Genomic DNA, 22,948 nt, shown 5'->3' on the forward strand with positions numbered 1-22,948 from the left:
GGGAAGAACTTTGATCCCTTAATAGCCTGGTGTAATAACTGTAAGAAGTCAGGACACCTAACTGTAGCTTGCCCCAAAACAAAGCCCCTAAGGCACCCAGTACAGCTACTCCTGGGGCAGCAAGCATACAAATGGGATCAGAGGTGTACCCAGAGCAAATCTGGGAACACACTGAAGCAAGTCTAGTCTCCTTGGGAGAAGTGGAGTTTGCCACTGTAGCTGTGCGGCCACCCAACTTAAAGAAATACTTACAGTACCCCTGGGTGAATGGAACTAGGGTAGAAGCTCTGAGGGATACAGGTGCCAGTGTCACTATGGTGAAAGAAACACTGGTTTCCCCTGAGCAATACTTGATTGGGAAGTCTTACCCAGTCACCAACGCTGACAGTGTCACCACTAGTCATCCCATGGCCATGGTAACATTAGGCTGGGGGGGGTTACTGGCCTGAAACAGGTAGTGGTCTCTCCAAAGTTGCCAGTTGCCTGTCTGCTTGGAAATGATCTGGAAACCTCAGCCTGGGCTGAGGTTGAGCTAAAGGCCCATGCAGCCATGCTGGGCATCCCTGAATTGGTGTGTGTGCAAACCAGAGCACAGAGCAAGAGGAAGGGTGAAAAAGTAGGTCTGGAGCCTGAAATAATGGTCCAGCCAACCAAGAGAAAAGGAAAGAAGACTGGGGAACCAGCTTCTACACAGCAAAACATTCAGGACCCCTCTCCCCAGGGAGAGGATTTGGATACCCCTGAGGGAGCTGAGTCCATGGAGCTTGACCCTTACCAGGTTGAACTCTTGGGCCCAGGGGGACACTCTAGGGAAGAGCTGTGCCAGGGTCAGCGAGACTGTCCCACTCTTGAAAGCCTGAGGCAGCAAGCTGTTTCAGAAGCAAGGGGAGATGTCAGTGGTACTCACAGAGCTTATTGGGAAGAGGGATTACTGTATGCTGAGGCAAGAAACCCCACTCCTGGAGCCACCAGGAGGGTGGTCATGCCACAGAAGTACAGGGAGTTCCTCCTAACTTTGGCTCATGACATCCCCCTAGCTGGACATCTGAGGCAATCCAAAACTTGGGAAAGGCTAGTGAGTCACTTTTACTGGCCCCAGATGCACCAAAAGGTGAAGGAGTTTGTCAGCTCCTGTGTTACCTGTAAAGCCAGTGGCAAGACAGGTGGCCACCCAAAGGCCCCCCTCATCCCTCTACCAGTGGTGGGGGTCCCCTTTGAAAGGGTAGGAGTGGACATTGTGGGTCCACTTGAACCTCCCACAACCTCAGGGAACACATTTATTCTAGTGGTAGTGGATCATGCCACTAGGTACCCTGAATCAATTCCACTTATGACTACTTCAGCTCCTGCAGTAGCCAAGGCCCTCCTGGGTGTCTTCCCCAGAGTGGGGTTTCCTAAGGAGGTGGTTTCAGATAGAGGTTCCAACTTCATGTCTGCTTACCTAACACACATGTGGAAGGAGTGTGGGGTGCAGTATAAGTATACTACCCCCTACCACCCACAAACCAATGGCCTTGTTGAGAGTTTCAACAAGACATTGAAAGGTATGATCATGGGGCTCCCTGAAAAACTCAAAAGGAGATGGGATGTCCTGTTACCATGCCTGCTCTTCGCTTACAGGGAGGTACCACAGAAGGGAGTAGGTTTCTCACCCTTTGAACTTCTGTTTGGTCATCCTGTAAGATGACCACTTTGTCTTGTAAAAGAGGGCTGGGAGAGGCCTCTTCAAGAGCCCAAACAAGACACAGTGCACTATGTGCTTGGCCTAAGGTCCAGAATGGCTGAGTACATGGAAAAAGCATCCAAGAACCTTGAGGCCAGCCAGGAGCTCCAGAAGCACTGGTATGACCAAAAAGCTGCACTGGTTGAATTTCAACCTGGGCAACAGGTGTGGGTTTTGGAGCCAGTGGCACCAAGGGCTCTCCAAGATAAATGGAGTGGCCCTTACCCTATCCTAGAAAGAAAGAGTGAGGTCACCTATCTAGTTGACCTGGGCACTAGCAGGACACCCAAGAGGGTCATCCATGTGAACCGCCTCAAGCTCTACAATGACAGGGCTGCCATCACCATGCTGATGGTGACTGATGAGGAGCAGGAAGCAGAAAGTGAACCTCTCCCTGACCTCCTCTCCTACAGCCCAAAAGATGGATCAGTAGATGGTGTGATCTTCTCAGACACCCTCTCTGCCCAACAGCAGACTGACTGCAAGCAGGTCTTGCAGCAGTATGCTAGCCTCTTTTCCCTGACCCTTGGTCTGACAAACTGGTGTACCCATGATGTGGACACTGGTGACAGTGCACCTGTCAAAAACAAAATCTATCGACAGTCAGACCAAGTCAAGGAGAGCATCAAAGCTGAGGTCAGCAAGATGCTGGAGTTAGGGGTCATTGAACCCTCTGAGAGCCCCTGGGCCAGCCCAGTGGTTCTAGTCCCCAAACCTAATCAACAAGGTGAAAAGAGAGAGATGAGGTTCTGTGTGGACTATAGAGGGCTCAACTCTGTCACTAAGACAGATGCTCACCCTATCCCAAGAGCAGATGAGCTGATAGATACATTAGGGGCTGCCCAATTCCCCAGTACCTTTGACTTAACTGCAGGGTACTGGCAGATTGGCATGGCCCCAGGAGCAAAAGAAAAGACTGCATTCTCCACCCCTGATGGGCATTACCAGTTTACTGTGATGCCCTTTGGGTTAAAGAATGCCCCTGACACTTTCCAGAGACTGGTGAACCATGTCCTGGCTGGGATGGAGTCCTTAATTGCTGTCTTTAGCTCCACCTGGCAGGATCACCTGATCCACCTTGGAAAAGTTTTAGAGGCTCTGCACAATGCAGGTCTCACTATCAAGGCATCCAAATGCCAGATAGGGCAGGGCACTGTGGTGTACTTGGGCCACCTTGTAGGTGGAGGCCAGGTACAGCCCTTACAACCCAAGATCCAGGCCATCATGGACTGGATAGCTCCAACAACCCAGACCCAAGTCAGGGCATTCCTTGGCTTGACTGGATACTACAGGAGGTTTGTGAAGGGGTATGGGTCCATTGTGACCCCACTCACAGAACTCACCTCCAAGAAGATGCCCAAGAAGGTGAACTGGACAGTTAGTTGCCAAAAGGCTTTTGACACCCTAAAAGAAGCAATGTGCTCAGCACCAATTCTAAAATCTCCAGATTATGCCAAGCAGTTCATAGTGCCGACTGATGCCTCTGAGCTAGGGATAGGAGCGGTCCTATCCCAGACCAATGATGAAGGCCAAGACCAACCTGTTGCTTTTATAAGCAGGAGGCCACTGCCCAGAGAGCAGCGTTGGAGTGCCATTGAGAGGGAGGCCTTTGCTGTGGTTTGGTCCCTGAAGAAGTTAAGGCCATACCTGTTTGGTACTCACTTCCTGGTTCAAACTGACCACAGACCTCTCAGATGGCTAATGCAGATGAAAGGGGAAAATCCAAAACTACTAAGGTGGTCCATCTCCCTACAGGGAATGGACTTCGAAGTGGAACACAGACCAGGGACTGCCCATGCCAATGCAGATGGACTTTCCAGGTTCTTCCACTTAGACAATGAAGACTCCATAGGGCAAGGTTAGTCTCATCACCTTTCGTTAGGGGGGCGGGGGGTTGTGTGAGAAAGTGCCATCTTTCTTGCATGGTATGCCCCCACTTTTTGCTGAATTGCTGAATGTACTTTGACTGAGTGTGCCCTGGACTCCTGCCAATCAAGTGCCCAGGGCCTATGTTCCTTCCCTAAAACAAACCAAACCCAAATTGGCAAACCCTGGCCACATGTCAGCCCCTTGTAAATGGTACACTAGGTACCCAGGGCCTTGTGACCAGGGAAGGTCTCTAAGGGCTGCAGCACTCCTTGTGCCACCCTTAGAGGCCCTGTACCCTTACACACACACACTGCCTTTGCAGGCTGAGTGTTTGGGTGCAAGACAAAAACAAAGTCGCCATGGCACAAATCCCTGTGTGCCATGCCCATCACCTACACTGCCATGGCATACATCAGTCACCCCTCTAGCTGGGTGCCTTATGCCAATGGTGTGGGCACAGGAGCAGGAGCCCTGTGCCCCTACAGTGCCCAGGTCCATTCCTGAGCACTGTAAGTGCAGTGCTGCCATTTAAGAGTACATGGTGCTGAGAGCTCGTCAAACACGAGCTCCACAGCACCATAATGGCAACACTAAAGACTGAGAAGTTTGGTATCAAACTTCTCAACACATTAAACCCACACTGATGCCAGTGTGGGATTTAATGTACCCAGCACCCCAGAGGGCATCTTAGAGGTGCCCCCTTAAACCTAACCCACAAATCCACGTCTGCTCTGCGGCTGTCTAGGCTGCCACCCAGCAGACATGTTGCTGGACCCCTGGGTAGGAGAGCCCCTGCTCTCCTGGGCCTGCAACAATGCACATCCTGGGCGAGGTGCTAAATCTCCTCCCCCAGGATGGGCAGGGGGAAGCTTCAAAGGCATGCCGCCTCTGTGAGCTTCCCCAGGCCCCTGCAAACCCCCACTCTGGCGGGAAGCTTTGGCCGGAAACCCCAAATAAGGACAGGGGATGTGCCAGCCTGCCAACCCCACCCCTCAGGTGGGGGAGGCGAGGTGAAGCACATCTCCGGGCTCTCGCCATCTTGAAGATGGGGAGCCCTACCCTATCAGGACTAGGCTACTACCCCCCTCCCACAGGAGAGAGGAAGGATAGGGGGTGTACCCACCCCAGGACAGGGACCCATTGGTCCCTGCCCTTCACCTACCTGTAACAGCCCTAAATCTAGTATTTAGGGGCACCCTGAACCTTCCTTCCCCAGATTCCAGATTCAAAACTACGAAGAGCAAGAAGAAAGAAGACCTGCCCTGCAGCTGCTGAAAAGAGGAAGACACCAACTGCTTTGGCCCCAGCCCTACCGGCCTGTCGACCCTCGAACCTGCTCCTGCTCCAACCCGGCATCTCTTGTGGCCAGCAACCTCACCAACCCCGGAGGAACTGGCTACCTTTTGGCTCTAAGCCCCTGGGACTCCGATGAGTAGAGGCTCTACTCAAAACCTATCTCTAATCCCTGGCAGCAGCCCGGAACCGCGAACCCATCACACTCTGCACCAGCCAAGCCTGGCCAGTGCCGGAGTGAACAAAGACCCTGAGGACAACCCCACGGCGACTGTGACCCCGAGTCCGGCACCCAAGGACCTCCCTCGACACTCCTGAAGAAGCCTGCAGCCCCAGAACAAGGTGCCCGCCCAACCGCGATCAACAGAGGGTAATAATTCCCGACACCAAATGGCACCCCTGCACGCGGCGCCCCATGGCCCCCTGTGCCCAATCCCGGGGTACCTACCTATCCTCGAACTACCCAACTTACCTCTCGAAGTGGTGGTGACACCTGAAGAGTCCTCGTCCTCGAGCTTGCAGTCTTTTTCTAAACCGGAGATTTCCCATTGAAATCAATTGAGCGCCCGAAGGCTCAAAAGCACTCTGCACCCAGCCGCCCGAGTGGCCCTGGCAGTGAAAACTCTACACCTACCTACTTCCCCACTTGCCCTGAGTAAGTGACCAGGAGCCCAGCTCCCACAACCGCGTGGCTTGCCAGTCAGCAGCCACCAACCAAGGCCCCCCTATCCCTCATAGGATAACATTGGGCCTAACTCTCTCTGCACCCGGCCGCCCTAGAGCCGCTGAGGGTGAACCAACTGTACCTACCTGACCCTGGGGGACCCCTGAGTCTTTGCCCAGAACCTCAGCCCTACCAGCCGAGTACTTACCCTTAAACCGCAAACTCTATTTTCCTCATAGGGTAACATTGACTGGCTTTTTCCTGAAATTTCTTCTAAGTGTGGACTTTTCAAATCTTAAAATATTCACCAAAAATCAGCCGAGTAACGAAAACGAAATTACTCACCTGCTCTTAGGTGAGCTCCCAGTGCTGGATCTTGGTGCCCAGCACTGACTCTGAAAAATACTTACAACTGTACTTAGCCTTAACTCAATTTTCTTCCGTAGGAAACCATTGACTGTTTTTCTGTGAAATTTCTTCTGTTGATTTCTGCAATCTTTAAATATTCTTCAAAAATCGTATAATATCTGAAAACGTAATTACTTACCTGTTTTGGATAAAGGTCCCAGTACTGAGTCTAGGCACCCAGTACTGGATAACAAAAGTAACGAGAACATACTGTACCTGTAACCTGAATTTTCTTCCATAGGGAATCATTGACTGTTTTCTTTGAAATATTTTCTGTCAACTTTTAAAATAGCTAAATATCGTTAAAAATCATTACAGTAATTAAGTCGACTTTCATCACTTGATTCTGAGTACTGACCCAGGACTGAATCTAGGATCCAGTCCTGGAATTCCAAAAGTAATCTAAAAAGTAATCTGTTGAAAATAACTTGAATTTACCATTGAGCTCAATGCATTGTTGTGTTTAAAAATAGAGTTGCCTACTGCAACCACTTGTAACTGTTTACAAAAGTTTATTGCATATAGCAAAAATATTTATAAGAAACATCTCATGCTGAGAAAGTATATTTTAAATCCAAGTGTTGGTTCTAAAACAAAACAAGCATATATTTTTTATATATAAACCATTGGCCTAGAGTTCAGTTATTGAGTGTGTGAGACCATTTGCTGACTGAGTGTGTACAACAAATGCTTTACACTGTCCTCTGATACTGCCTTACTGCTCGACCAAGCTACCACTTTAGAGAGTAAGATTATATCTAACTTTAACGTCTGTCAAACCCTGGGGAACTGTGGACTCTGTACACCCTAGTGCCTATTAAGGAACAGTATATACAGAGCCACTTTCTCACAGGCGTACAAAGAAGCCATGAAAAATGTGGGGGTCCAAGTCAAATTTTCGTCTCCATACCGACCTGAGGGTAATAGTGTAGTGGAGCGGATGAACCGTGACTTAAAGCAATCCTTGACAGCTAGGGTTTTAGGCACTGGTCGAAACTGGCTATCCCATTTGTATAACGTCCAACGTGCACTTAATATTCTCCCTAGAAGGTCTCTGGGTGGGCGGACCCCATACATGATGCTCTTTGGCATAAAAATGTTATTCCCGGACCTTGATGGTCTAGACATGGCGGCGTCTGCCGCACCCTTTGACGTAGATGATCACTGTGCTGTGTTACAGAGTCTACAAGAGACTAGAGATAGTCTCGCGAAGGAACACTTGCCCTCCACATCTGATGCTGCGCTTCAGATTCCGGTAGTCGGCTGGCTACCTCGAGTTGGTGACCTGGTCCATGAGAAGGTGGAGAACAAGAAGGAGTTCGGCCCCTCTTATCGTGCCCCTGTTCCAGTGCTTGGCGTGCAGGGTACAAGCACAGTCATTTTACCTCCACTTCCTGGTCGCAAGGATAACAGGTACATCTCCATTGACAATGTCAAACTACAGCGAGTGGCCGATTCTTCTTAGTATGACTCCAGCGGTCTCTTGCCCTGCGATGCTGAGAAATTCTGTTTTGGCTCCGGCTCCTAACACCATGCCTGATGTTGCCATCGAGATGCAAACAGTTACTGATCCTTTATTGCTACCACCGGCTGATGGTCTACCTGAAGATACTGAGTATGCTTATCCTGCAGATGTAACATTACCCGTTTTACAATCAACCGCAGTTACACAGTCACATTTCTCCTTTGATACTAACTCTATGACTTTCAGAGCCCCATCAAAAGTTTCTATTTTTGCTGTTTGGTTTAAAAGACATTTTTTGATTCCCCCTTGGACTTACATTTGGCTGATGCTCATATGTATTTTTTATTTATGTCCATCGGATTTGTGGTGGTATTTTTTCGTCTTATGAATGGACACTACCTAAAAGAAAGATCTACAATTAGACTAATTGATGGAACTTTGGCCCCTCACTCCTCATCGCACATCATGAAAAGAGACCAGACTTTTGTGAATATTACTGCCTGGCCTGTGTTAGATGGGATTGCGTGGGATGCTGTTAAATTTCAGATTCATGATCTGACTGAGGTTATCAATGTACCAAATGTATTTCATGTTTCTTTGGGAGATGTGGTCAAACAAAACATCCGCTCTGATGATTGGGATGTTCAGGCCATAGAAGCACTATTTTCTGATTTGAAATATTATGCCGCTTTTGATGCTGAAGATTTGTATTTAGACACTGCTAATTACGGGGAGTTGTTTTGCTATCAGCATTATGGCAATCATTTCCTACATAAAGCCAATACGTTTCATAATTTTGTAAATTATACACAATGGGAACATTGTCCAACGCCAATGTTAGGAAGCTCAAGCACATTGGTGAACAAATTTGCCTATTTTACGGATTTCAGTGTTTCAAAACCTGCCGCCTTTTATTTTAAAATGGCAGCGGAGTCTGCCTCGAAGGTTAGGCTGACACACACTAAATTATTAAATTCCAAATCCTTTATGGATGATTTAGCGGTCAGGGGTTATGATCTGTGGAAAGATACTATTGATTTTAAATCTGTCTGGGGTTCTAAACCATGGCAGGTACAAGGAACAGAAGCTTTGCATCATGCCTGCCTTATCCCGAACTACATGTTATTTTTTAATTCGACTATTTTTCAGACCACCTGCTTTGGATTGGATACTTCTAAAAAACTGAATTCCCCGTCTATTCCTGATCTGGGTGCTTATCCAAATTGGGATCATCATACAGATCTATCCCTTGATGCGTTGCAGTCGTACGTTACTTATTCATCCTTCAATATTTCTAAGTTCCACTCTGAAGGATGGTTGACTTGGCAGACGAGTTCAGATTCTTATTAACATCGTTTTTTGGGTCTGAAGCCTGGGTATACGCAAGATCGTGAGGACCCCCGCTTTGAATCTTCTCATTCTGTTACTACCTACTACGTTGGGAAGTTATGCCAGTCTTGGCTGCAGCACTCTACCTTGGCATCTGTTAAAGTTCATTTATCTAAATTACATGACAAAATAGATTTGAATGATTTTGTTAAGGGTCCTGTGGGTGCCAGGTCCAAGAGATGGGTGTATTCTATTTATAACGAAGTTTGGAAGTTATCACAAATTGAGGCTGCTTCCAGATTGAGAGCTATTGATCAGGCCAACATGAAAAAAGTGCTAGCTGTTATAGATAATAGCATTAACACCTTTTCTTCCAGAATTTACCCATTAGATAATATTGTTTCATCTGTTGTTGATATCGTGCAGGATGATGTGTCTGTTTATATCATGGTCAGAATCAATTGCGTTCTATAATGCAGTTTGCATGGACATTGCAAACATTAAAAGCTGGGAAAGTCCCTTGGGTCTATATGAATACGTCATCATTATTCCTTCCTTTTAATCTAACTGCAAAACAACAATTCTTGTCCATGCAGGATGCAAGATACTCATTACTGCATATTGAAAAGTTAGAACCTTTGCCTTTCTCAGTGGCTGAATTGAACTCAGCTGTGTGGCTTATCCACGGGTTAATCAAATTGCCATTTACATTGTTTAAATTCAGTTTGTGCATGAAACATTATGCCCTAGGCAGATATGAACCATTGGGTACTGCTTTCCTGCATGAAGTATGGTCACTCCCATTTACATACAGGTGCATGAGAGAAGGTAATGAAGTTTATTTGAAAGGTGAGGAATGTTCTTCCACACCTGATCATTCTGTAGTCTGTAGGCACATCCAATTGCATGGCGCGTGCAATGTGCAAGCGCCTAATTTAGCATTCGTCCTGAAAGGGATTCCAGTGCCAGTTATTACACGGTAGTTACTTGCTTTTGAATAACGAGGCTTGCTGTGGAATGCTAGTGGGAATTCCCTACATTGTGACTGTATCACAGAGAGTAGTCTGCTGTAAGAATGTCCCTTTCCCACCCCCGCATGGGCGGCTGGATGTATCCATCTGGCCTTCCATTTCAACCTTCAAGGCAGAGTTCAACAAGATGAGCAGAATAAGGGCTCTATTGTCTCAAAAAGAGGTCGCTCTGACTTCGTCCCGTGAAACATTTGTCCTTCACGTAGCTAACACCCGTACCGAGGTGCAGGCACTTTTAAATACTGATCTCCCACTTCATTTTGGTGCCCTGATTCAAACTATATTTAACGCCTCGTCAACAACTGGCTTGGTGCATTTTTTCAAAATTGTGGGCTCCGGCCTCGTGACCTCCTTCCAAACTATTTTTGGTGTGATACCAGCCTTTTTTCATTCTATTTTTTCCAGCGTCTTTGGAGGGCTCCCATTGATTCTCGCCCTCGCGGCTGGCGTGCTGCTGTTGGTCTGTGTACTGCGCAATGGCTGCACACTGTGTGTCACGCAACAGCCTGTCCCGGCTGCTTCATCTTCGTAACCGGATGCTTGAATACTATGGAACTTTACCACTGGCTACCCTGAGCATAGCCTATGGATTATCCTTCCGGTTTGCCTACTTTACATGCGTACAACCTGTTTTTCATTGCCTAGATTGTCCTTTCGAATGGGCTCTGAATTTGTGCTTGTCAAACTCGGTGTCTCCTGCCCTGGATTATGATCGACTAATGAGTCCATTAGTGGCTCATGAGTTGGACTGTTCTGGTGTTAGGAGTATGGCCTGTGGAGCGACACATGGAGTCCTTGGGAATTGGGACATCGGAACGGCAGCGTATGACTTCTTGGCACAAAGTTATTTAGAAGAACACACCAGTTGTCCTCTGAACGTGCTAGAGGCTCCAGTGGTCGAAGAACATGTATGTTCGTTTACCTTGTTAGACTGGATGGTGGACACTTTTGCAACTCGTTCCAATGACTTCCTTTTGGAAGCTGTTGCTACGTACTGTGCTTATACGTTTATGGATTAACTTCATTGTCATCTAGCTTCCATTGCACAAACCACACATGTGTTTGTGTGTTGCTACATCTGGGCTCATTGAGCTTTTGCATGATGTATTGACTTCCCATTTTTTTTCTTCCTCCCCACCATTTTGGGTTTTATTTACGTTTTTTTCGAACTTTCACTCCTCTTTATTTGGATTTCCAATACATGCACTTGGTTCTGCTCTGTCGAACTTGAACTCTGCGTTCCTTCTTGTATCCCTATTTGTTCGTGGTCCGATCAAGGGGGGGGTGTAATGAAGGTAGCGATTTAGATGCATACATTGCTATGTTAGCATAAGCCACTTTTGCTACTTTTGCACACAACACTGCTGAGACATGTTATTATTTGAGAACTGCTTGCTTGCCTTTTCTTCACATGAGAACTTTCTGTTGTTCACATCCCTAGACGTGCACTGCGACCTTGGTCTGAACATTGTGTGCAAAACACTCTGAGCCACCAGACAATGTATGTTTCTGAGTCCAGGTTGATCGGCCCACTCTTTAGTCATAATATGCACACAGCTGCAAATACCTGAATGTCGAGAGCCTTTAATTATACAGTTTGCATGCGTTTGAAACACATTCTGGAGAAGAACATTTCCAGGCGCAGAGAAAAGCTGATCCTGTGATGTGATGTACCTCAAGCTGATCTTCACAATATGGGGTTCCCCATTCAAGCCTAGAGACCTTCTATTAGCCTAATAATATTAGTTTACTAGTGAAAGGAAGGTGGCTGCATTCCACTGCCATTTATACTATGATTTCTCCTTTCATTTTCTATGGTATTGTAACAATGCTGATGGTTTTAATTATAATCATTTGTCTGCTTATGTTAGCCAAAGTACTGCATCTTAGGACACGTAGTTTATAAAAGAAACCTTTTAAACTTTACCGTGTCTCTGATCACTTTGTTGTGGATTGATATATGAATAATAGCGAACAGGTATTTCTGATTCCCACCATTCCTGAGAATACTCTAAGTTGGGTTGTCTATACATTGGGACCTCCGAGATAATACGGATAACGAATGGGACACTGATGCTTGTCGGATAGGGGTTCTGGGTACTGAGGTGAGTTTTTTGGTACACCACAATTCACTGAGGTCCTGGTTTCCTGCGCATAGTTCTGTGCATGAGCAGAATCCCTGCAACAGGGGTTCATGCTGGGGTAAGTGTTTTAGGGTAGTGGAGTGGTGTTTGGGTAGTTTAGGGGGTCGTGCTTAGGGTAGTGTTTTAGGGTTTAGGGCAGTGCAGTGGTGGTTGTGTAGTGTAAGGGGCCGTGCTGGGGTAAGTGTTTTAGTGTGTAGTGTAATGCAGTGGTGTTTGGGTAGTGTAGGGGTCATGCTAGGGGTAGTGTTTTAGGGTTTAGGGTACTACAGTGGTGTTTGTGTAGTGTAGGGGGTAGTACAGGCAATAGTGTTTTAGGGTTTAGGGTAGTGCAGTGGTATTTCTGTAGAGTGGGGGGTTGTGCTGGGGGTAGATGTAGGGTTTAGGGTACTGCAGTGGTGTTTGGGTAGAGTAGGGGATCGTCCTAGGGGTAATGTGTTTTGGTTTAGGGTTGTGCAGTGGTGTTTGTGTAGTGTAGGGGGTCGTGCTGGGGGTAGTAACTTAGGGTTTAGGGTAGTGCAGTGGTGTTTGGGTAGTGTAGGGGGTGGGGGTAGTGTTTTAGGGTTTAGGGTAGTGCAGTTATGTTTGGGTAGTGTGGGGTGTCGTGCTGGGGGTAGTGTTTTAGGGTTTAGGGAAGTACAGCGGTGCTTGTGTAGTGTAGGGGGTTTTGCTGGGGGTATTGTTTAAGGGTTTAGGGTTTAGGGTAGTGCACTGGTGTTTGGGTAGAGTAGGGGTAGTGCTGGGGTAGTGTTTTACGGTTTAGGGTAGTGCAGTGATGTTTGGGTAGTGTAGGAGGTCGTGCTGGGGGTAGTGTTTAAGGGTCTATGGCAGTGCAGGGGTGTTTGTGTAGTATAGGGGTTCGTGCTGGGGTAGTGTTTTAGGGTTTAGGGTAGTGCAGTAGTGTTTGTGTAGTGTAGGGGTAGTGTTTAAGGGTTTAGGGTAGTGCAGTTGTGTTTGTGTAGTGTAGGGGGTCATGCTGGGGGTAGTGTTTTAGGGTTTAGGATAGTGCAGTGGTTTTTTGTATAGTGTGGGGTTGTGGTTTTAGGGTTTAGGTTAATGCAGTGGTGTTTGGGTAGTGTAGGGGGCATGCTGGGGGTAGTGTTTTAGGGTTTAGGAGAGTACAGTGGTGTTTGTGTAGTGTAGAGGCTCATGCTGGGATAGTGTTTTAGGGTTTTGGGTAATGCAATGGTGTTTGTGTTCTGTAGGGGGTCATGCTGGGGGTAGTGTTTCAGGCTTTAGAGTAGTGCAGTATTGTTTGGGTAATGTAGGGGTTTGTGCAGGGGGTAGATTTATGGTTTAGGGTTGTGCAGTGGTGTTCGGGTAGTAAAGGGGGTCATACTGGGGGTAGTGTTTTACAGTTTAGTGCAGTGCAGTGGTGTTTGAGTAGTGTAATGGGTCATGCTGGGGGAAGTGTCTTAGGGTTTAGGGTAGTGCAGTGGTGTTCGGGTAGTGTAAGGGGTCGTGCTGGGGTAGTGTTTTAGGCTTTAGGGTAGCACAGTGGTGTTTGTGTAGTGTAGGGGGTCATGTTGGGGGTAAATTTAGGGTTTATGGTAGCGCAGTGGTGATTGTGTAGTGTGGGGAGTCATGCTGGGGTACTGTTTTAGGGTTTTGGGTAGTGCAGTGGTGTTTGTGTAGTGCAGGGGGTTGTGCTGGGGGTAGTGTTTTAGGGTTTAGGGTAGTGCAGTGGTGTTTGGATAGTGTAGGCGGTCATGCAGGGGTTAGTGTTTTAGGGTTTAGGGTAGTACAGTAGGGTAGTGCAGTGGTGTTTGTGTAGTGTAGGGGGTCATGCTGGGGGTAGTGTTTTAGCGTTTTGGGAAGTGCCCTGGTGTTTGGGTAGTGTAGGGGTAGTGCTGGGGGTAGTGTTTTAGGGTTTAGGGTAGTGCAGTGGTGTTTGTGTAGTGTAGGGGGTCGTGCTGGTGGTAGTGTTTTAGGGTTTAGGTTAGTGCAGTGGTGCTTGTGTAGTGTCGGGGTCGTGTTGGGGGTAGTGTTTTAGGGTTTAGGGTAGTGCAGTGGTGTTTATGTTGTGTAGGGGGTCGTGTTTTAAGATTTAGGGTAGTGCATTGGTGTTTGGTTAGTGTAAGGGGTTGTGATGGGGTAGTGTTTTGGGGTTTAGGGTAGTGCAGTTGTGTTTGTGTAGTGTAGGGGGTCGTGCTGGGGTAGTGTTTTATGGTTTTGGGCAGTGCAGTGGTGTTTGGGTAGTAAAGGGGGTTGTGGTTGGGGTAATGTTTTAGGGTTCAGGGCAGTGTAGTGGTGTTTGTGTAGTGTAGTGGGTCGTGCCGGGAGTAGTGTTTTAAGTTTAGGGTAGTGCAGTGGTGTTTGGATAGTATAGGGGGTCATGCTGAAGGTAGATTTACCGTTTAGGGTAGTGCAGTGGTGTTTGGGTAGTGTAGGGGGTTGCGCTGGGGGTAGTCTTTAAGGGTTTAGGGTAGTGCAGTGGTATTTGGGTAGTGTAGGGGTCACGCTGGGGTAATGTTTTAGGGTTTAGGGTAGTGCAGTGGTGTTTGTGTAGTGTAGGGGGTAGTACTGGGGTTATATTTAGGGTTTTGGATAGTGCAGTGGTGTTTGGGTAGTGTAGGGGGTCGTGCTGGGGGTAGGGTTTTAGGGTTTAGGGCAGTGCAGTGGTGTTTGGGTAGTGTAGGGGGTCTTGCTGGGAGTAGTGTTTTAGGGTTTAGGGTAGTGCAGTGGTGTTTGGGTAGTGTAGGGGATTGTGCTAAGGGTAGTGTTTTAGGGTTTAGGGTTGTGCAGTGGTGTTTGAGTAGTATAAGGGGTTGTGCTGGGTGTAGTGTTTTAGGGTTTAGGGTAGTGAAGTGGTGCTTCTGTAGTGTAGGTGGTTGTGCTGGGGGTAGATGTAGGGTTTAGGGTAGTGCAGTGGTGTTTGGGTAGTATAGGGGGTCGTGTTAGGGGTAATGTTTTTGGGTTTAGGATAGTGCAATGGTGTTTGTGTAGTGTAGGGGGTCATGCTGGGGGTAGTGTTTTAGGGTTTAGGGTAGTGCAGTAGTGTTTGTGTAGTTTAGGGGTCGTGTTTAATTGTAATTGTAATTGTAAAATATTTATAGAGCGCATGGTTACCAAAGGCATCCCCGCGCTAGAGGCCAAAAGCTAGTGAATAATATCAATTTATGGAAACAAGAAAGTTTTTAAGCATTTCCGAAAGCCCAGATGGTTAGTTACACATCGAATATCTAGGGGAAGCGAATTCCAAAGCCTGGCTGCATTATAAGAAAAGGAGCGGCCCCCGGCACGTACTTTCCTAATTCTGGGAACAACTGCAAGCCACTTGTTGCCTGAACGAAGGTGTCTGACCGGGTGATAAAAGGAAGCAAGGGAACAAATAATAGAAGGGGCAGAACCTGATAGAATCTTATGTAAAATGCAGAGAGCCTTACACTGTACTCTCTGCTGAATGGGCAGCCAATGCAAAGTAGTTAGTGCTTGCCGTGCTGACTGTCGCTTAGGAATGTTCAGGAGTTGGCGTGCCGCACAATTCTGAACAACTTGTAATGTCTTGACCGTGGAGCAAGGTGTTCCTAGGTAAAGAACATTGGTATAATCGAGCCTTGATAAAATAAGGGCCTGAATCACCACTTTCCTTGCACTAAAAGGGAGGAGAGGAATAATTTTCCGTGTCATCCTCAGTAATCCATAGCAGCTGCCAGCAACCTTCCTTGCTTGTTCCCCAAAATCAAGGTTACGATCTAGCCACACCCCCAAGCTTTTAATATGATCTTTAGGGAATGGGAAGGGGCCGAAGCAGTTTGGCCAGTATGATATTAAATTAGGTACAGTGGAATTACCCCGAAACATCAGCTCTGTTTTGGATCCGTTCAGCTTCAAGAAGGAACAATCCATCCACGCTGAAATTCCTTCCAAACACAGAGCGAGGTCCGCGGTAGAATTATTCAGCTGATTAAAGGAGACGACCAGCTGTGTATCATCGGCATAGGTAACTATTTGAACGCCGAAAGGTTCCACAACACCTGCCAAGGGGCTCATGTATACATTAAAAAGCGTAGGGGACAGGGAGGATCCCTGAGGGACCCCACACCGAAGTGGCTGAGGATCAGAAATACAGTCTTCATAAAACACTCGAAAAGACCGGTCCTCCAGGAATGAATGAATCCATTTAGGAGCCAATTTAGTCACTCCTACCTGTTTGAGCCTGTGGATAAGCAATTGATGATCGACTGTATCGAAGGCTGCGCTGAGATCTAAAAGAATAATAGCAGCGCAGCCTCCGTTGTCTAAATGTTTTCTAGTAGCCTCAACTATAGTCAAAAGGGCAGTCTCTGTACCCTGCAAAGGTCTAAAACCAGTCTGGGACGCATGAAAACAATTATTGGTTTCCAGAAACCTAGACAAAACACTGTTTACGTGTTTTTCAGCGATTTTGCTGATCCCTGGTAACAGGGAGATAGGGCGATAATTTCCCAATACCTCCGGGTCCAGGTTTGGTTTCTTTAACAATGCTTTCACCATAGCTTGCTTCCAGGAAAGGGGAACTATGCCTTTCTGAAATGATGCATTAATCATACCCAAGATAACAGTAGCCACTGTATCAAAAATTCGATTTAAAATAAGGGGCGAAACTGTATCTTTAGGGGAGCCTGATTTCAACTGGCCAAGTATACCTTGAAGTGAAGAGTGGTCCAGGATGGAAAAGGCAGTTAAAGTACAATTATCAGTGCATCCTATGTTATCAAATGAGGGAGCGTCGATAAAAACTGCTTGGTGAAAAGATGTATAAAGCTCTTGAATTTTATTAGAGAAGAAAGAGGCTAACTGATTACAACGCGATAGCATGTCCTCGCACAAAATGGGTGAGGGAGGGGGTTTAATAAGAGATTTTACTATACGAAATATTTCACGGGAAGTATTCGAGGCTGACAGTATTTGATTTTCATAATGAAGAGATTGAGCATGCTTAATTTGTTCCTTATACTTTCTAATGTTCTCCCTATAATTTGCTTTGTTAATAATGGAGTAATCCTTTCTCCATTTCCTTTCAGATCGCTTACAAGCCTGCTTAAGTTTACGTAGTTTAGGAGTGTACCAATCTTTTTTATTCGCTTCCTTTTTATCCTTGATTGAGATTTGCAGTGGTTGGATTAGACTCTGGTGCCGGTCTAGTATCATTAAGTATTGATACCCAATGCTCTAGTGGGAGTTGTGACCATGGCCGAAGCATTTTAGTAGATGTAGTTACTGATCTACTACTCGCCTGTTGAGTCCAGGAAAAGGAAATAAGGTAGTGGTCCGTCCAGGGTAGCGGGGTAGAATTTCCAACCTGGAGATCAATGGCATTAGTAAAAATAGGGTCAAGTAGGTGGCCCAGAGAGTGGGTGTGGCCTTTGACCTTTTGGAATAACTGGAGGGATTCCATGCTATCCACAAATTCCCATATAACTGGTAGAGCATAATCATCAAAGTGCAAGTTAAAATCTCCCAGCAGAGAGAAATTGGACAAGGACCTAGCTAAGTCAGCTGTAGTCTCGGGAAGATCAGTACAAAACTTTCCCAAAGGCCCTGGGGACGATAAATTAAGATCCCTGAGAAGGTGCAGGTATGGGAGAAACCAATAGAGAAGACTAAACTCTCGCAATCGGGTATAATATTCCCCGAAATGCGACAGTTAAATCCAGTTTTAAAAACAATAGCTATGCCCCCTCCTCTACTATGCTCTCTATCAAGTCTTTGAATGGTATATCCAGAGGGAAGAGCTTGCGTAAGAATCAGATCAGATTCATTTGTTAGCCATGTTTCTGTTAGAAACAGCACATCTGGACTCTCGTCCTCTAATAATAATCTGATCTCAGTAGAATGTCTGGACAATGAACGACAATTAAGCACGAACATATTAAAAACCACAACCGGGGCCAGGGTACTTTGCCGGTTAGGCGCAGACCGGAAGTGAAATGGACAATGCATAAATTGAGTTGTTTTCCCATCTGGGTGCATACAGTGAATACATTTCCTCCCTTCCACTCTTCTATAGCGCTGAAGCTGTTCGGTGATATAGGCAATCAAGGTCCTCGTTCCACCGGCAGGGGTACTGGCACCTGGGACCGGCCGAGCGCGGACGGGCGCAGACGGGCTTGCCTTAAGCGGGTCTTCGGCGCGCCAGTGCGCGGTCGCGTCATAAGCCCTTTTTATATCTGGACGTGCGCGACGACGTCAGCGTCAACACTAGACTGCTGACCTTGAAGATTTAATTTACAAAATGGCCCAGCACTTTCACCTGCTCCTATAACTTTAAAAAGGTTAAAATACAAAGTGCAGCGTGCAAGATAATGTGCAAGATAATTCGTTAAAAGCCCCCCCAATTCAGCAGCATAATTTCAATACTCGGTAACAGGCAATCACAATCACTATTCCGGTAAGCAGCGCCTCAGCGCAGTCGCGTCATAAGCCCTTTTTATATCAGGGCGTGCGCGACGACGTCAGCGTCAACAATAGACTGCTGACCTTGAAGATTTAATTTACAAAATGGCCCAGCACTTTCACCTGCTCCTATAACTTTAAAAAGGTAAAATACAAAGTGCAGTGTTTAAGGGTTTAGGGTAGTACAGTTGTGTTTGTGTAGTGTGGGGGGCCGTGCTGGGGGTAGTGTTTTAGGGTTTAGGGTAGTGCAGTGGTGTTTGTGTAGTGTAGAAGGTCATGTTTTAGGGTAGTGCAGTGGTGTTTGGGTAGTGTAGGGGGTCGTGCTGGGGGAGTGTTTTAGGGTTAAGGGTAGTACAGCGGTGATTGGGTAGTGTAGGCGGTCGTGCTGTGCTAGTGTTTTAGGGTGTAGGGTAGTGCAGTGGTGTTTGGGTAGTGTAGGGGGTCATGCTGGGGGTAGTGTTTTAGGATTTAGGGTAGTGCAGTGGTGTTTGTGTACTGTAGGGGGTCTTGCTGGGGGTAGTGTTTTAGGGTTTAGAAGAGCACAGTGGTGTTTGGGTAGAGTAAGGGGTCGTGCTGGGGAAGTGTTTTAGGGTTTATGGTAGCGCAGTGGTGTTTGTGTAGTGAAGGGGTAGTGCTGGGGGTAGTGTTTTAGGGTTTAGGGTAGTGCAGTGGTGTTTGGGTAGTGTAGGGAGTCATGCTGGGGGAAGATTTAGGGTTTAGGGTAGCACAGTGTTGTTTGTGTAGTGTAGGGGTCATGCTGGGGGTAGGGTTTTAGGGTTTAGGGTAGTGCAGTGGTGTTTGTGTAGTGTAGGGGTTCGTGCTGGGGTAGTGTTTTAGGGTGTAGTTCAGTGGTGGTTGGGTAGTGTAGGGCGTCGTGCTGGGGTAGTTTTTTAGGGTTTAGGGTAGTGCAGTGGTGTTTGTGTACTGTAGGGGGTCTTGCTGGGGGTAGTATTTTAGGGTTTAGGGTAGTGTTGTGGTGTTTGAGTAGTGTAGGGGGTCGTGCTGGGGTAGTGTTTTCGGGTTTAGTGCAGTGCATTACAGCGGAGTTTGTGTAGTGAATGGGGTCGTGCTGGGGGGTAGTGTTTTTCATGTTTAGGGCAGTGCATTGCAGTGGTGTTTGGGTGGTATGGGGGTCATACAGGGGTAGTGTTTTAGGGTTTACGGCAGTGCAGTGGTGTCTGTGTAGTGTAGGCGGTCATGCTGGGGGTTGTGTTTCAGGGTTTAGGGTAGTGCAGTAGTGTTTGGGTAGTGTAGGGGTTTGTGCGAGGGGTAGATTTAGGGTTTAGGGTAGTGCAGTGGCGTTCGGGTAGTGTAGAGGGTCATGCTGGGGGTGGTATTTTAGGGTTTAGGGTAGTGCAGTGGTGTTTGTGTGGTGTAATGGGTCATGCTGGGGGAAGTGTGTTAAGGTTTACGGTAGCGCAGTGGTGTTCGTGTAGTGTAAGGGGTCGTGCTGGGGTAGTGTTTTAGGGTTGAGGGTAGTGCAGTGGTGTTTGTGCAGTGTAGGGGTCATGCTGGGGGTAGTTTTATAGGGTTTAGGGTTTAGGGTAGTGCAGTGGTGTTTGTGTGGTGTAGGGGTGTGTGCTGGGGTAAGTGTTTTAGGGTTTAGGGAAGTGGAGTGGTGTTTGGGTAGTATAGGGGTCGTGCTGAGGGTAGTGTTTTAGGGTTAGGGTAGTGCAGTGGTGGTTGTGTGGTGTAGGGGGGTCGTGCTGGGGTAAGTGTTTTAGGGTTTAGTGTAGTGCAGTGGTGTTTGGGTAGTGTAGGGGGTCGTGTTAAGGGTAGTATTTTAGGGTTTAGGGTAGTGCAGTGGTGTTTGTGTAGTATAGGGGTCGTGCTAGGGGTAGTGTTTTATGGTTTAGGGAAGTGCAGTGGTGTTTGCATAGAGTGGGGGGTTGTGCTGGGGGTAGATGTAGGGTTTAGGGTAGTGCAGTGGTGTTTGGGTAGTGTAGGGGGTCGTCCTAGGGGTAATGTTTTTGGGGTTAGGGCAGTGCAGTGGTGTTTGTGTAGTGTAGTGGGTCGTGCTGGGGGTAGAAATTTAGGGTTTAGGTTAGTGCAGTGGTGTTTGGGTAGTGTAGGGGCTGGGGCTGGGGATAGTGTTTTAGGGTTTAGGGTACTGCAGTGATGTTTGGGTAGTGTAGGGGGTTATGCTGGCGGTAGTATTTAAGGGTTTAGGGTAGTGCAGTGGTATATGTGTAATGTAGGGGGTCATGCTGGGGGTAGTGTTTTAGGGTTTAGGGTAGAGCAGTGGTGTTTGTGTAGTGTAGGGGTTAGTGTTTTGGGGTTTAGTGTAGTGCAGTGGTGTTGTATAGTGTATGGGGTCGTGCTGGGGTAGTGTTTTAGGGTATAGGGTAGTGCAGTTGTGTTTGTGTTGTGTAGGGGGTCGTGTTTTAAGGTTTAGGGTAGTGCATTGGTGTTTGGGTAGTGTAGGGGGTCATGATGGGGTAGTTTTTTGGGTTTAGGGTAGTGCAGTTATGTTTGGGTAGTGAAGGGGGTAGTGCTGGGGGTTGTGTTTTAGGTCAGTACAGTTGGGTTTGTGTAGTGTAGGGGTCGTGCTGGGGGTATTGTTTTAGGGTTTAGGGTAGTGCAGTGGTGCGTGTGTAGTGTAGGGGGTCGTGCTGGGGTTATTGTTTAAGGGTTTAGGGTAGTGCACTGGTGTTTGGGTAGAGTAGGGGTAGTGCTGGGGTAGTGTTTTACAGTTTAGTGTAGTGCAGTGATGTTTGTGTAATGTAGGGTGTCATGCTGGGGGTAGTGTTTTAGGGTTTAGAGTAGTACAGTGGTGTTTGTGTAGTGTAGGGGGTAGTGTTTTAGGGTTTAGGGTAGTACAGTGGTGTTTGTGGAGTGTCTGGGTTAGTGCTGGGGTAGTGTTTTAGGGTTTAGGGTAGTGCAGTGGTATATGTGATGTGTATGGGGTCATGCTGGGGGTAGAGTTTTAGGGTTTAAGGTAGTGCAGTGGTGTTTGTGTAGTGTAGGGGTTCGTGCTGGGAAAGTGTTTTACGGTGTAGGGTAGTATGTTGGTGTTTGGGTAGTGTAGGGGGTCGTGCTGGGGGTAGAGTTTTAGGGTTTAAGGTACTACAGTGGTGTTTGAGTAGTGTAGGGGGTTGTGCTGGGACTAGTATGTTCAGGTTTAGGGCAGTGCATTGCAGTGGTGTTTGGGTAGTGTAGGGGGTCATGCTGGGAGTAGTATTTTAGGGTTTAGGATAGTGCAGTGGTGTTTGTTTAGTGTAGGGGGTCGTGTTTTAGGGTTTAGGGTAATGCAGTGGTGTTTGGGTAGTTTAGGGGGTATGCTGGGGATAGTGTTTTAGTGTTTAGGGTAGTACAGTGGTGTTTGGGTAGTGTAGGGGTTCATGGTGGGAAAGTGTTTTACGGTTTAGGATAGTGCAGTGGTGTTTGGGTAGTGTAGGGGCTCGTGCTAGGGGTAGTGTTTTAGGGTTTAGGGTAGTGCAGTGGTATTTGTGTAGTGTAGGGGACGTGCTGGGGTAGTGTTTTAGGGTTTAGGGTAGTGCAGTGGTGTTTGTGTAGTGTAGGGGGTCATGCTGGGGGTAGATTTAGGGTTTAGGGTAGCACAGTGGTGTTTGTGTAGTGTGGGGAGTCGTTCTGGGGTACTGTTTTAGGGTCTCAGGTAGTATAGTGGTGTTTGGGTAGTGCAGGGGGTCGTGCTGGGGGTAGTGTTTTAGGGTTTAGGGTAGTGCAGTGGTGTTTGGGTAGTGTAGGGGGTCATGCTGGGCTTAGTGTTTTAGAGATTAGTGTAGTGCAGTAGGGTAGTGCAGTGGTGTTTGTGTAGTGTAGGGGGTCATTCTGGGGATAGTGTTTTAGGGTTTAGGGTAGTGCAGTGGTGTTTGGGTAGTGAACGGGGTACTGCTGGGGGTAGTGTTTTAGGGTTTAGGGTAGTGGAGTGGTGTTTGTGTAGTATTGGGGGGTAGTTCTGGGGGTAGTATTTTAGGGTTTAGGGAAGTGCACTGGTGTTTGGGTAGTGTAGGGGTAGTGCTGGTGGTAGTGTTTTAGGGTTTAGGGTAGTGCAGTGGTGTTTGAGTAGTGTAGGGGGTTGTGGTGGGGTAGATTTTGGGTTTAGTGTAGTGCAGTGGTGTTTGGGTAGTGTAGGAAGACATGCTGGTGGTAGTGCTTTAGGGTTTAGGATAGTGGAGTTATGTTTGGGTAGTGTAGGTTGTCTAACTGTGTGTAGTGTTTTAGGGTTTAGGGAAGTACAGTGGTGCTTGTGTAGTGTAGGGGTTGTGCTGGGGGTAGTGTTTTAGGGTTTAGGGTAGTGCAGTGGTGTTTGCGTAGTGTAGGGGGTAGTGTTTTAGGGTAATGCAGTGGTGTTTGGGTAGTGTAGGGGGCGTGCCGGGGGTAGTGTTTTAGGGTTTAGGGTAGTGCAGTGGTGTTTGTGTAGTGTAGGGGGTCATGCTGGGGTAGTGTTTTAGGGTTAAGGATAGTGCAGTGGTGTTTGTGTAGTGTAGGGGTTTGTGTTTTAAGGTATAGGTTAATGAAGTGGTGTTTGGGTAGTGTAGGGGGCGTGCTGGGGTAGTGTTTTAGGGTTTAGGGTAGTGCAGTGGTGTTTGTGTACTGTAGGGGGTCATGCTGGGGGTAGTGTTTCAGGGTTTAGGGTAGTGCAGTGGTGTTTGGGTAGTGTAGGGGTTTGTGCGGGGGTAGATT

The sequence above is a fragment of the Triturus cristatus genome, chromosome 1_1 (genome assembly GCF_964204655.1).
Source record: "Triturus cristatus chromosome 1_1, aTriCri1.1, whole genome shotgun sequence".
NCBI classification, from domain to species: Eukaryota; Metazoa; Chordata; class Amphibia; order Caudata; family Salamandridae; genus Triturus; species Triturus cristatus.